Genomic DNA, 12500 nt, shown 5'->3' with positions numbered 1-12500 from the left:
AAATCAAACTGAAGAAGCGGGTTCGTGTGTCAAAGAAGGAAATCCCTGACTACCGGTGGACAGAAGAGACGGAGACTGCGTTGGCCGACCTTGTCAAGGAAAACTCCATGCTGTTTGACAAGAAACACAAGGAGTGGATTAACATGGTTTTGAAGAACAGCCTGTGGGAAGATATAGGAAAGCAGCTGGATCCTTCTGCCACTGGTGCCCAATGCAAAAACGTTACGAGAACTTTAGGACCAGGGTGGGGAAGATTATGAAGAAGGAGAAGAAGAGTGGAGCTGGCCAGGCCCAAAGCAGTGGCCGTGTGGACTTCCTCATGGAAACTTAGGCCTTCCTCATTCAGCACATCGTCCGGGGAGAGACAGTCTCCAGTGAGCAGTTTCATGGCTCCAAAGCAGTCACGGTCAGCGACGTTGACGATGATGATGTGAGGTCCACAGGTTCCCACAGCCAAGCATCTACCAGCACCTGGAAGGACAAGGGCAAAGGGAAGCGGTCCACCCCAACAACTTTTGACACCACACACAGCGACACTTGTGTGTCTAAGAAGGACTTCAGTAATATATTGAAAAATGTGAGAATCCATTGTTTTTGACATAAAATGTGCAATATGTTGCATTAAAGTGCTGTACTAAATTGTTACAATGTTTGTATAATATATATATATATATAATATATATTATATAATATATATATAAAATATATATAATATATTTGTATAATATTTTTTATGTTTCAGCTTATGTCGAAAGCAGATTCAATAGCGACCCCCTTGTTCAGCGGCCAGCACAAGATTGTGCACGATTTTACGTGCGTGCTGGAAGGCTACATGCGTGACATCCCCGAAGACCGATGGCATGAATTCCAGATTGAGTGCCTCAACCTTGCACACCGCTACAGGGAGCAATGTCAGGTCTTCCAGCAGGCACAGCAACAACCAGTAGTGACCTGGGCAGGCCCACAGCAGCAGCAACCTTGGCTGCCCCCACAGCAGCAGCAACCTTGGCAGCCCCCACAGCAGCAGCAACCTTGGCAGCCTCTCAGCAGCAGCAACCCTGCCATCTACCTAAACCAGTACCCTCGCAGGCACAGCCAGAGCAGCAGCAGCAGCATCGTCCAGCCAGTCATAACTGGATGCCGCCCCAGTCACCACAGTATTCAGGCCATTCTTCCTGGCCCCGTACCACAGAGTGGCTACCAGGGATGCCAACTCCACCGTCAGCTACCCCTGTCCAGGTGACTTCAGCATCAACGTCATTGTCGTCACCCACCCTTGTCCAGGCTCCTTCACCAACACCTTCATTATCGTCGCTGTCATCGTCATTCAAGACACCTTTGATGCCACCCAGCTTCTCTATCCTGACCCTGAGGACACTCGTCAGCAACCTAGATGAGGCCTTGACACCCTCACCCCTCTACTCGTCCAATGAACTTAACACCCCACCAGTCAAGGACAAGGATACTCCATGAGACACACTTGTAAATAATTGTAAATAAATGTACATATATGTTGCTTTAATGTAAATAAAATATTTAATAATTTCACAAAACTTTTCTTTGTCCGTTACCTTAAAATACAAAGAAAGAAAAAGGAAACTAAAAAATGATAAAAGGAAAGAAAAGTAAACCCAAAACTTTTTGATGTTTGCTGTTTTAATGTAAATAAAATGAATTCTTATTTCAAACTATTTCTATAACTTTAAAATGAAGAGAAAAAATGGAAAAAAATAAATGAAAAGGAAAGAAAAATAAATCAAGAAATTTTCATGTTTGCTGTTTTAATGTGAAAATAAAATGATTTCTAATTTCAAACTATTTTTATAACTTTAAAATGAAGAGAAAAAAGGAAAACAAATAAATGGAAAGGAAAGAAAAATAAACCAAGAAATTTTTATGTTTGCTGTTTTAATGTGAAAATAAAATGATTTCTTATTTCAAACTATTTCCATAACTTTAAAATGAAGAGAAAAAAAATGGAAAAAAATGAAAAGGGAAGAAAAATAAACCAAGAAATTTTTATGTTTGTTGTTATAATGTAAAAATAAAATGATGTCTTATTTCATCTTTTTCTCTATTACCAATCAGGAGCTAAAATATTTTTTTAAATAAAAATAAAAGAAAAATAAACCCAAGAAATTTTTATGTTTGCTGTTTTAATGTAAAAATAAAATGATGTCCTATTTCATCTTTTTCTCTATTACCAATCAAGAGCTAATTTTTTTTAAATAAAAAGGAAAGAAAAATAAACCCAAGAAATTTTTATGTTTGCTGTTTTCATGTAAATATATAAAATGATGTCTTATTTCATCAACACACTTAGTTTTCTCTATCACCTTAAAATCAAGAGCATAAAAACTTTTCATGTTGGCTGCTTTTAATGTGAATAAAAATCCTTTCTTATTTCAAAGCAAGTAAAATAAAAAAACACTAAATAAACAGGAAAGAATAATAAACCAAAAAATAAAGGGACAAAAAATACCACCAAGGACACTGACTGAGATGAGATGAGACACTTGTAAATAATTGGAATGTAATACTTGTACATATTTTATGTCTGCTGTTTATATATAAATCAAATGCTTTCATATTGGAAAAAAATAAACGGCAACAAAAATACAAACGAACAAGATACGTTTCTTTTATTAACAAAATGGAACAACTATGCAGCTCATGTACGTACTACAATTTTTTCTTGCTAAGGACAGCACCAGCAGGGGACATGTAGTAATATGAAAGGTACTCTCGCTGATCCTTTGCATTCTTCTGGTTATGATGGCTGGTTAGATGCATCAGCCCCTGCAGGTGTTGCTCATACCTCCATCCACCAGGGATCAGAGCATGTGTGTCCGGATCTTCGAAGTCCACTTCTGACAAAGCACCTGGGTATTTGATGAGGACAAGGTTGTGCAGGACACAGGCACACATGGTAATCAGGTTGATGGTGTCCGGGTTCTGCTGCATCATCGTCAAGAAGCAACGGAACCTTTGACTTAAAATTCCAAAGGCATTCTCAACGACGACATGTCGGGCATGAGATAATCTGTAGCTATATATGCGTTCTCGTAGGACTTGTGACCGATGGGAGAATGGTTTCATCATCCAGGTTCGGAGAGCAAAGGCGTCATCCCCTACGAAGTGATAGGGCACTGGGTAGTCATCATTAGGGAGTGGTTCTGGTTGAAGCACTCCAGCTCTGTTGTCTTCTACAGCATCATGCAGAGAACAGTTGCTCCATGTTCCTCCATCCGACGCACCACCCTCTGCCCCAACATCCACATAGAGGAAGTTGTAGGAAGCATCTGCCACTGCCATCAGTACAATGCTGTGGAAGCCCTTGTAATTGTAGTAGTAAGAACCAGCATTGCGTGGCTTCTTTATGGCAATGTTCTTTCCATCCACAGCCCCCAGACAGTTGTGGTAATTCCATCTGGAGCTGAACTTGGCAGCAACTTCCTTCCAGGCCTCTTCAGTTTTGGGGCAGTGCAGCACTTCGTCCTTGTAGGCCGCGATAATGGCTTTACACACTTCGGGTATGAACTTGCAGACGGTACTTGCATCAACCCTGAAGCTGTACTGCAGACTTTGATACGAATTTCCAATGGCTAAAAAGCGGAGGGTGACAGCAATTTTGAGTCAAACTTGATGCGGTTCCCTCATGAAGGTGGACTGCTTCAGGAGGTGCGGGGTTAACTTCTCAATCATCTCTTGAAACAGGTCAGGTGTGATTCTGAGGTAATTTTTGTAGCCCCTTGAATCTTCCTTGAGGAGTTCAGTCAATAGACTGTCATACTGTCCAAACTCGTGCCTTCTGGTTAACCATTCCCTGACCCACACTTTCCTTTGTATCTTTCTTCGAGTTGGGGCTGCCTTTTGTTTCCCTTTTTCCTCTGCCAGCCTTTTCTGCTGCTCTCCAACAAAGGCTACAGCAGCTGCCAGGTATAGGATTCTTCTCCTCTATGCAATGGTGTCTCTGACAGTAAGCATTGTTGTCTCTTCCGAAGCCAATCCAAGAATGTCCTCGGATTGGAGAAGCCCCGTCTTTATATGGCGTGGCCAAGTCGTGAACTGGCGTGAACGATGCGTGACAATGCAGAGAGATGCATGAACGTGTTGTGAACTTGTCGTGAACTAGTCGTGCCAATACGTGCCATGTCGTGAATGTGGTGTGAACTTGTTGTGAACTTGTCGTGAACTATGCATGAACGTGTTGTGAACTTGTCGTGAACAGTGCGGAACCTACCAGTGCGTGCCACAAAAGTGGTACACACTGGCACGCAAAATGTGCCAGAAATTCGTGCAAGTGTTAGGGTACCCTTAGCCTCCCTGACTATTTTTCCTTATTGGAGCCCTTGACCTTATAACATCCTGCTCTTCCAACTAGTGGCTGTGGCTTGCCTAATAATAATAATAATAGTAATCTTCAATGGTAATACTATTTCGTTTTTATTATTTAATATTCAATTGGCATGAAGCCTACATCGCAACATATAAGTACTTCCTATTACCAATGATTTATAGGTAACAATCAGTTAACGGCAACATAGCGAATCATAAATTAGACTTTCAGATCTAATACTTTTTCGTTGTTAACATCCAGTGCAATATAAATAAAAAAACTAATCTAATGCTGCACCAAGACCAAACCAGACTAACGCTTATTATTTTTTTGTGGAAAATAGAAAAAAAAAAGAATGTGGAAACGTCAAATGCAGAGCAACGCTACGGAAACCGGAGCTCTGTTAACCCGTTAATTTAATTGTACTTCCGGCTCTCTGTCTCTGTCTCGGGGGAAATGAAATTGACATCCGTTACCCATTCATTACTCCTCGTGTTGGGACTTACCCTCCAAGCTATATATATATATATATATATATATATATATATATATATATATATATATATATATATATATATATATATATATATATATATTGATTATGATAAGCCATATATTATACTCCTCTTAATATCTGGATTCTCTCTATACCTTGTGATCTGAGACCCAAGGGGGAAGCAACTCATCTTAAAATACTAATTTGTAATACAGTACCTTCTTATGTAGTTAAAATGAATAGAAACGTATTAAGTTGTAATTTTCTCTAAAGAAAGTAACAAGTTTGAGAGCCATTGATGATATTACAACAGGTATATATTGTGTATAGTGTCGGAAATTATGTTTCTGAATCGTTTAATTATAGGTACATATACATACATACACGCACACACATACATATATCTATCTATCTATCTATGTATCTATATATATATATATATATATATATATATATATATATATATATATATATATATATATATATATATATATATATATATATATATATGTGTGTGTGTGTGTGTGTGTGTGTGTGTGTGTGTATGTGTGTGTGTATACATACACACACACACACACACACACATATATATATATATATATATATATATATATATATATATGTGTGTGTGTGTGTGTGTGTGTGTGTGTGTAAGTATATGTATATATGATTTAATGATTCAGAAAGATAATATCCGACACTATACACGATATATACCTGTAGTGATAATCAACAATGGCTCTGAACACTGTTACTTTCTGTAGACGAAATCAAAACTTAATACGTTTTTATTCATTTTAACTACATAAGAAGACACTGCATAACAAATTTGTTATTTGAAAATGATGCGCTTGAGCAAACTATTTCATATCACATTTTTGTTATTGACTACAAACTTCTGTTAACTGAATTTTCATTTCACTTTTGATTCCAACCAACTGGTGGTACAAATGAACAGATATCCAAAGGTTAATTAAAATTGTTTACTTAGCGGAAAGGAATGGGATTGCTGGAATCCGGTCAACCAATAAATTATTCCGTAATCCTTTTCAAATAAAGTTCAATGATCGCAAACGTGTCATATCATTTCACCAACTGCTAGCATTTTTCTACTTTGTTAAAAGAGGTCGATATCTTTATGGCATCAGCGATATTCAAAAGTTTAAACCTGCAGTGAATGTTTTTATGTTTAACATGATGACATAAGTCTCTCTTTATAGTTATATATGAAAGCTCTATTTTAATGTTGTTACTGTTCGTAATATAATTTTTTTTGTTCGTTACTTATATTTTAGTTTATTTATTTCCTTATTTTCATTCCTCATTAGGCTATTTTTCCTTTTGATGCCTTCAGGCTTATAGCATGCTGCTTTTCCAACCAGCTTAGCTACTAATGATAATAGTAATTAGATAGCTACCGATTTTCAATAATACTTTAAAAGCAGGATAAAGATTTTTCGATGGAATTGGGGGTTTTCATCTATCCAGAATACGAACTTGGTTAGTTAGATAATGCGTCATTCGACTGGACTAGATTGTATGGTATACTATCATACGGAATATAAACAGGAATTTTCCTTATCAAGGTAAAGCTTTATTTTTCAACTTACTATTACATATTTCTCAATAAAAACTCAATATCCTAATATACAGCAAAATATATTTGTCAGATACTCAAATTCCTTGGAAAATGTGAATTAAAGGGCAAAGGTAAACATAGTTTGTCCTATAATATTAAGTCAAACATCCTAATAAATTTTATCCAAGAAATTCTCTCTCTCTCTCTCTCTCTCTCTCTCTCTCTCTCTCTCTCTCTCTCTCTCTCTCTCTCTCTCTCTCTCTCTCTCTCTCTCTTAATTATTTGCCTACTAAATTTCCCCCCTCCTCTCCTCACTCTCTCTTCATTAATAATTTACTTCCAGAACTCCTAACCTTACCTCCTACCTTTTCCCTCTATATGCATTTCGTCTAACATCAGGGGCCAAATAACTCATAATCATTCAATCAATCAACTACTGAGAATCTATGTCACTTTATTTTGATGCTGTGAATGATGATACTATTTACTTGGCCAATTGCTATTATAATCTCAAACTGTGTTAAGAATAATTTTGTGAAAACCGTTAGATTTTACATAATCTCACTCGTGATATTTGTATATATATTTTTTATTTTAGTTCCAGTATATATCGAGAATGACAATGAATAAGAATTGTAACGAAACGTACATTCGGTTCTTATAACTTTTAGATAATTATATAATTAATATTTATGCATTTGTTGATACTTCACACATGTTTCAATTAATGCCCTGTTTTCTTTAACTGATAACTAAGCCGCATAAACCTATTTGGCGTATTACACGTAATAGGAATTTATAATAAAGTACTTGATAAGGGTTTGTTAATAAGCAAAACAAACCCTATCTCTTTAAACTTTCATCTTTCTTTGTTTCTTGTTAAATATGCTGTTTTTATCAGTGTTCGTAAAGCATCTCTTTTTGTATTCTCAAAAGCGACTTGGCATTTAAAAATGTTAAAATCACCATTATTACTAAATTTGTGATTATTAAATTTATTATTATTGCTGTAAATATTAATGTTATTAAAATTGTTATTATTATCAAAACCATTAAATGATTAGAATTATCACTATTATTATTGCAAATATTTAGATTATTAAAATTGTTATTAATATTGAAATTATTAAAATGATTAATATTATTATTAATAATGAAAAATGTTTAAACTATTAAAATTCCAATTATTAGTAGAATCATTATCATCAGAGCACTACCTTCAACTGGCATGACTCCAAACCCGGAAGTTTCGTTGTTGATCTTAAAACTCGGTCATTATCTATTGACTAATTAGAACTTTCACAGGGATACGTCGAGTGATGAACATTACATCCATTTCATTGCAGATTTTAAAACAAAGTTTCGCTTAACGACAGTCGTAATATCATAAGGATGTATTTTCTTTGCATACAGGATGACATAAGTTCTGTTTATGTCATGTAAGATGGTTTGAAATGTAGGGTTCGATATTTTCTCATTTTTATTTAAATTTTTATAAATATAATTTCGAATGTTTTTTACTTTAATTTCATGTGTATTTTAATGTAATATAAATTATATTCCTTTGATTTAATTAAAATTTTTTAGATTTCCTATTGTTTTTTTTATTAGATTTCAAGTTTATTTTGTAATAATTAGGTTTAAAAATATTTTTTCCAATTCAGTTCCAAATATATTTTTCAATATGTTCCATTTCACGTTCCTGCTCTTTTAGCTAAACATTATAATCAACTGTTAGTTATGGTGGGCTCTTGTTCCGCTTAAGCTTCCCTCCCCCTTCCCTTTGTTTTTTTACCATGCATTTACTAGTCTTCCCAACCTTCCGTCTCCACGTAATAATAACAGGAGCTCTAGCACTTAAGGTTATGGTTCTCTGAAATGATGGCTGGTTTAAGGCTTAAAGGTTTCAAGGCCGCTCATGAATGGTTGAGGCAAGGGACTGGGACACTGCCCTATCAAGCAGGATAATGTCCTAGAGACTGACCATGTATACATATGACCAGCGCCTAAGCCCCCTCTCCACCCAAACTAGGACCAACGAAGGGCCAGGCAAAGGGCTGCCAATGTCTCAGCAGATAGACCTATTGGGTCCCCCACACCTCCAATCCTTAGCTCACAAGGATAATGAGGCTGCAGCGACCAAAAGAACTAACGAATTTTAGCGGTACTCAAATCCCAGGCTGGCGATCATCAGTCAGGGACGTTACCACGTAGGCCTCCTAAGTGATGGCTGGTGAAAGTGTTATAACAAATATTCCATCCCCATAACCTCTTATAGATGGCGTCGTTTGCATCCTCTTTTCTGGGGTTTCGAAGGAACTGGAAGTGTTTTTATTCGGTCGAACTCTGCTCGTAAAATGTAAATGTGTTCTCGCGGGAGTTTAAAGAAATCTACCCAAGTTTTTGATTATATAAGTTTTTTATCCCTTAAACGCTATTTTTTAAAATCCATATAAATTCTGAATGGTATAAATTGTCCCAAATATAGAGACTGGTGTTTACTGCACTCATATTACCGTTATATGTATCTCGAATAGGATAAATCTTCCGCAAGAGTTCTCTCGTACGGTCAGCAAAAGTTATTTTACGGCTCTTGGCTCTTGCAGCCCTGATAGTCACGGTCTAGGTATCTGCTGGGTTATTAATGGGCAAAAATCTACTCTCTATTCCTTTCAACAATTTACCTCCTATAAGGCTCCCTTTTGGGCAAGGGCCCGTGCTGGCGTATTTTGGATTGACCAGAAACAACCAACCTAAAATTTGTGAAGCAATGGGAATATCTTTTTTAATTAATAACTAACACCTTTAAGTGTAATTAGGATTAATGCCAACGGCGATTTTAACAGTGGCCACAAGACACTAGAAGAGTTGGAACACTCAAGCCTGCGTGGCTAAGGACTATGAAGCGTGGAATAGGAAATTATGAATGGAGCAGTATTGATTTAAAAGCTCAAGACAGAGACGACTGGTGAAATCTAATCAAAGGTCCTTTGCGTCAATAGGCGTAGGAGGAGATGATAATGATGATGATGAAAGATACCCGACATTTACGGCCTTGCTAGACTGGTAGCAAAATCATTAAAGAATTTGAAGTTCAAAAATCAGCTTTTCATATTATGGACACACTAACTGGAAGTAGAAAGTAATGGGGGAAGATTGATTCTGTTTTCCCTTGGGCCAAACGTTGGTGGATGAGTCACTGTTCGTTATCTGTATTCAGGGTCATAGACATGTGTGACAGCTCGAGGAATGTATAAACCTTCATTTTATAGTAAGTGCAGATTTTAATCATTAACTGGAGCTGAGTGACTGCAAATCATCTGTTTCTTATGAAATGGTGATATGGATTGTTTTCTGTGTTCGCTAAGTATAAGGCGTTCACTTGGACACACGAATCCTGGTACACAACACTCTGGGAAAGTTTTCCCCTGCCACACCCTCACTGTATGGCGAGTAACCAAACATATGAGAGTAGGGAGAGATGGCGTCAGTGGTCAGTTGGGCTATAGACATGAACTTTCTGCGTTTTCTCAGAGCGAGGTGTACCAGGAACCACTGTGTCCAACTGTACCTTAATACATCAAGGCCTTTGTGATGATCTGAGCACGTGCGTGTGGTGAGATATTCCTTATGCTGTTTTTAACATAAAAAATATATCGGATTTAGAGATAACTTTTCCAACTTGGACTAGAGCTTCCGTAGTAATAATAATGTTGATGATAAAAAAGCAGATATGGAAATGTGAACTGGAAGATTATCCCCTACTTTGAGAAAATATGGATAATGATATATGTGAGTAAAATTATTATTATTATTATTATTATTATTATTATTATTATTATTATTATTATTATTATTATTGTTTGCTTAACTATAACCCTAGTTGGAAAAGCACGATGCAATATGCCCAGGGGCCCCAACAGAGAAAATAGCCCAGTGAGGAAAGGAAACAAAGGAAAACAAAATATTATAAGAACAATAACAGCTTCAAAAGGAATGTTTCCCATAAAAATGATAAAAAAATAAACAAAACAAGAAGAATAATTGTTTGAGAAAGGATACATATATAATCAAACACATGCATGCGAGCGGGCGCACACACACACATACACACACACACACACACACACACACATATATATATATATATATATATATATATATATATATATATATATATATATATAGAGAGAGAGAGAGAGAGAGAGAGAGAGAGAGAGAGAGAGAGAGAGAGAGAGAGAGAGAGAGAGAGAGAGAGAGAGAGATAATGTACAGATACATATTTGTTCCTTTGTATGTATATGATAATATTTAGTTCTAAATATTTGCAGTAACTAACTCATAAACATAATTTCTAACATGACATGCGCAACGTATATATGTAGTGATATCTAAGTTTTGTTAGGGTTCAACTTCCTGTTCAATATTTTGCACCACTCATTAAATTTAACTAGATCTATTTTAAGTGATTCAGCAACCCCAGTTTCACATTTTGGGGATGGAGTTTATTCAAAGAGAGTAGCATCATCTGCATTTGCTGCAAGCATAGGCCAAACCACATTATCATGCGTATACAGCATGAAAAGTAATGGACCAAGAACACTTCCCTGAGAAAATCAGATATTTATTACATTCCTATACTCATTAATCTCATCAGCGACAACTCTTTGTAATCTATCGCTTTAAAATTCGGTAATGTTATTAAGAAAAGACCCACCTGCTCCCAACTGTTTGTAATTTGAAAATAATGGCCTCATAATTAACATGAGACTAATCATACGAACTTCCAGACCATATTCGAGGGAATTCCGTAAAACATTAAAAATTGTAAGATTTTCAAAGGTCAATTAAAATAGTTCATTAAGTGGAAAGTAAGGGTATTGGTGGAATCCTTTTGATCATTAAATTATTCCATAATCCTTTTAAAATAAAGAGTTATGGTTGCAAACGTGTCATAGCATTTACCCAAACTGCTAATATTTGTTTTACTTTATTAAACGTGAACGATATGAAAAGTACATCAATTAGATCATTACCCAGTTATAGTTATAAGACAGCTTGAAAATTAACGGCATAAATCGATAGATAGATAGACCAATTGATATACATTGAAAGCAGACACACAAAGTAATAAAGCAATCATCTTCACACTTACACACATACACACACGCACACACATACATATTTAGGAAGAGAGATTAAGTGAATGAGATCATGGTGAGCGGCAGATGGATATGGTTTGGTCATGCTCTTTGGCCTCCCCAAGAGAGATTAGCTCATCAAACTTTCAACTGGGCTCCACAAGGCACTAGAAAAGTTGGAAGACCCAGAACTTCATGGCTAAGGACTATGAAGCGTGAACTAGGAGAGGACGATTGGAGAAGTATTAATCTAAAAGCTCAAGATAGAGGTGACTTTGCGTCAATAGGCGTAGGAGGAGATGATGATATATTTACAGATGACATAGTTGTCTTTGGTGAATCATGCGAGGAATTGCAAAAGATTATAGCAAATTTGAATATAGAAAGCAGAAATTTTCGACTAAAAATTAATATGAATAATACTAATGTAAGGTTAATTTAAAATGCAGTGAAACAACAAATAGGTTATGGAGGAGCCTCTAGAGATTGTTAATGTATATGCTTACTTGGGATAGACAATAAGTGTTTCCTCAGGACACGGCACCGAAATTAAAAGAAGGATAAGCATAGGATGGAGAGCTTTTGGAAAACTAAATTAGATTATGGAAGGTAAAATGCCACTTTCTCTAAAAACAAAAATATTTAATGAGATACCCGTACAAATTTTAACTTGAAGTCGTATTAAATCCTCAGAACATAAGCTATTTACAACTCAAAGAGATATGGAAAGAATAATGATGGGAATAACACTAAGAGACAGAAAAAGAGCAACATGGATACGAGAGTAAACTATAATAGAAAATATTCTGATAACATATAAGAAAAAGAAGTGGACGTCGATATGACTCATAATGAGAATGACAGATAATAGATAGACATTAGGAATAAGAGAATAGGTACCTAAAGATTATAAAAGACACAGGGAAAGGAGGAGAAAAAGGTGAA

The sequence above is a fragment of the Palaemon carinicauda genome, chromosome 12, assembly GCF_036898095.1.
Source record: "Palaemon carinicauda isolate YSFRI2023 chromosome 12, ASM3689809v2, whole genome shotgun sequence".
Lineage (NCBI taxonomy): Eukaryota > Metazoa > Arthropoda > Malacostraca > Decapoda > Palaemonidae > Palaemon > Palaemon carinicauda.
Note: the sequence above shows the minus strand (reverse complement) of the source record.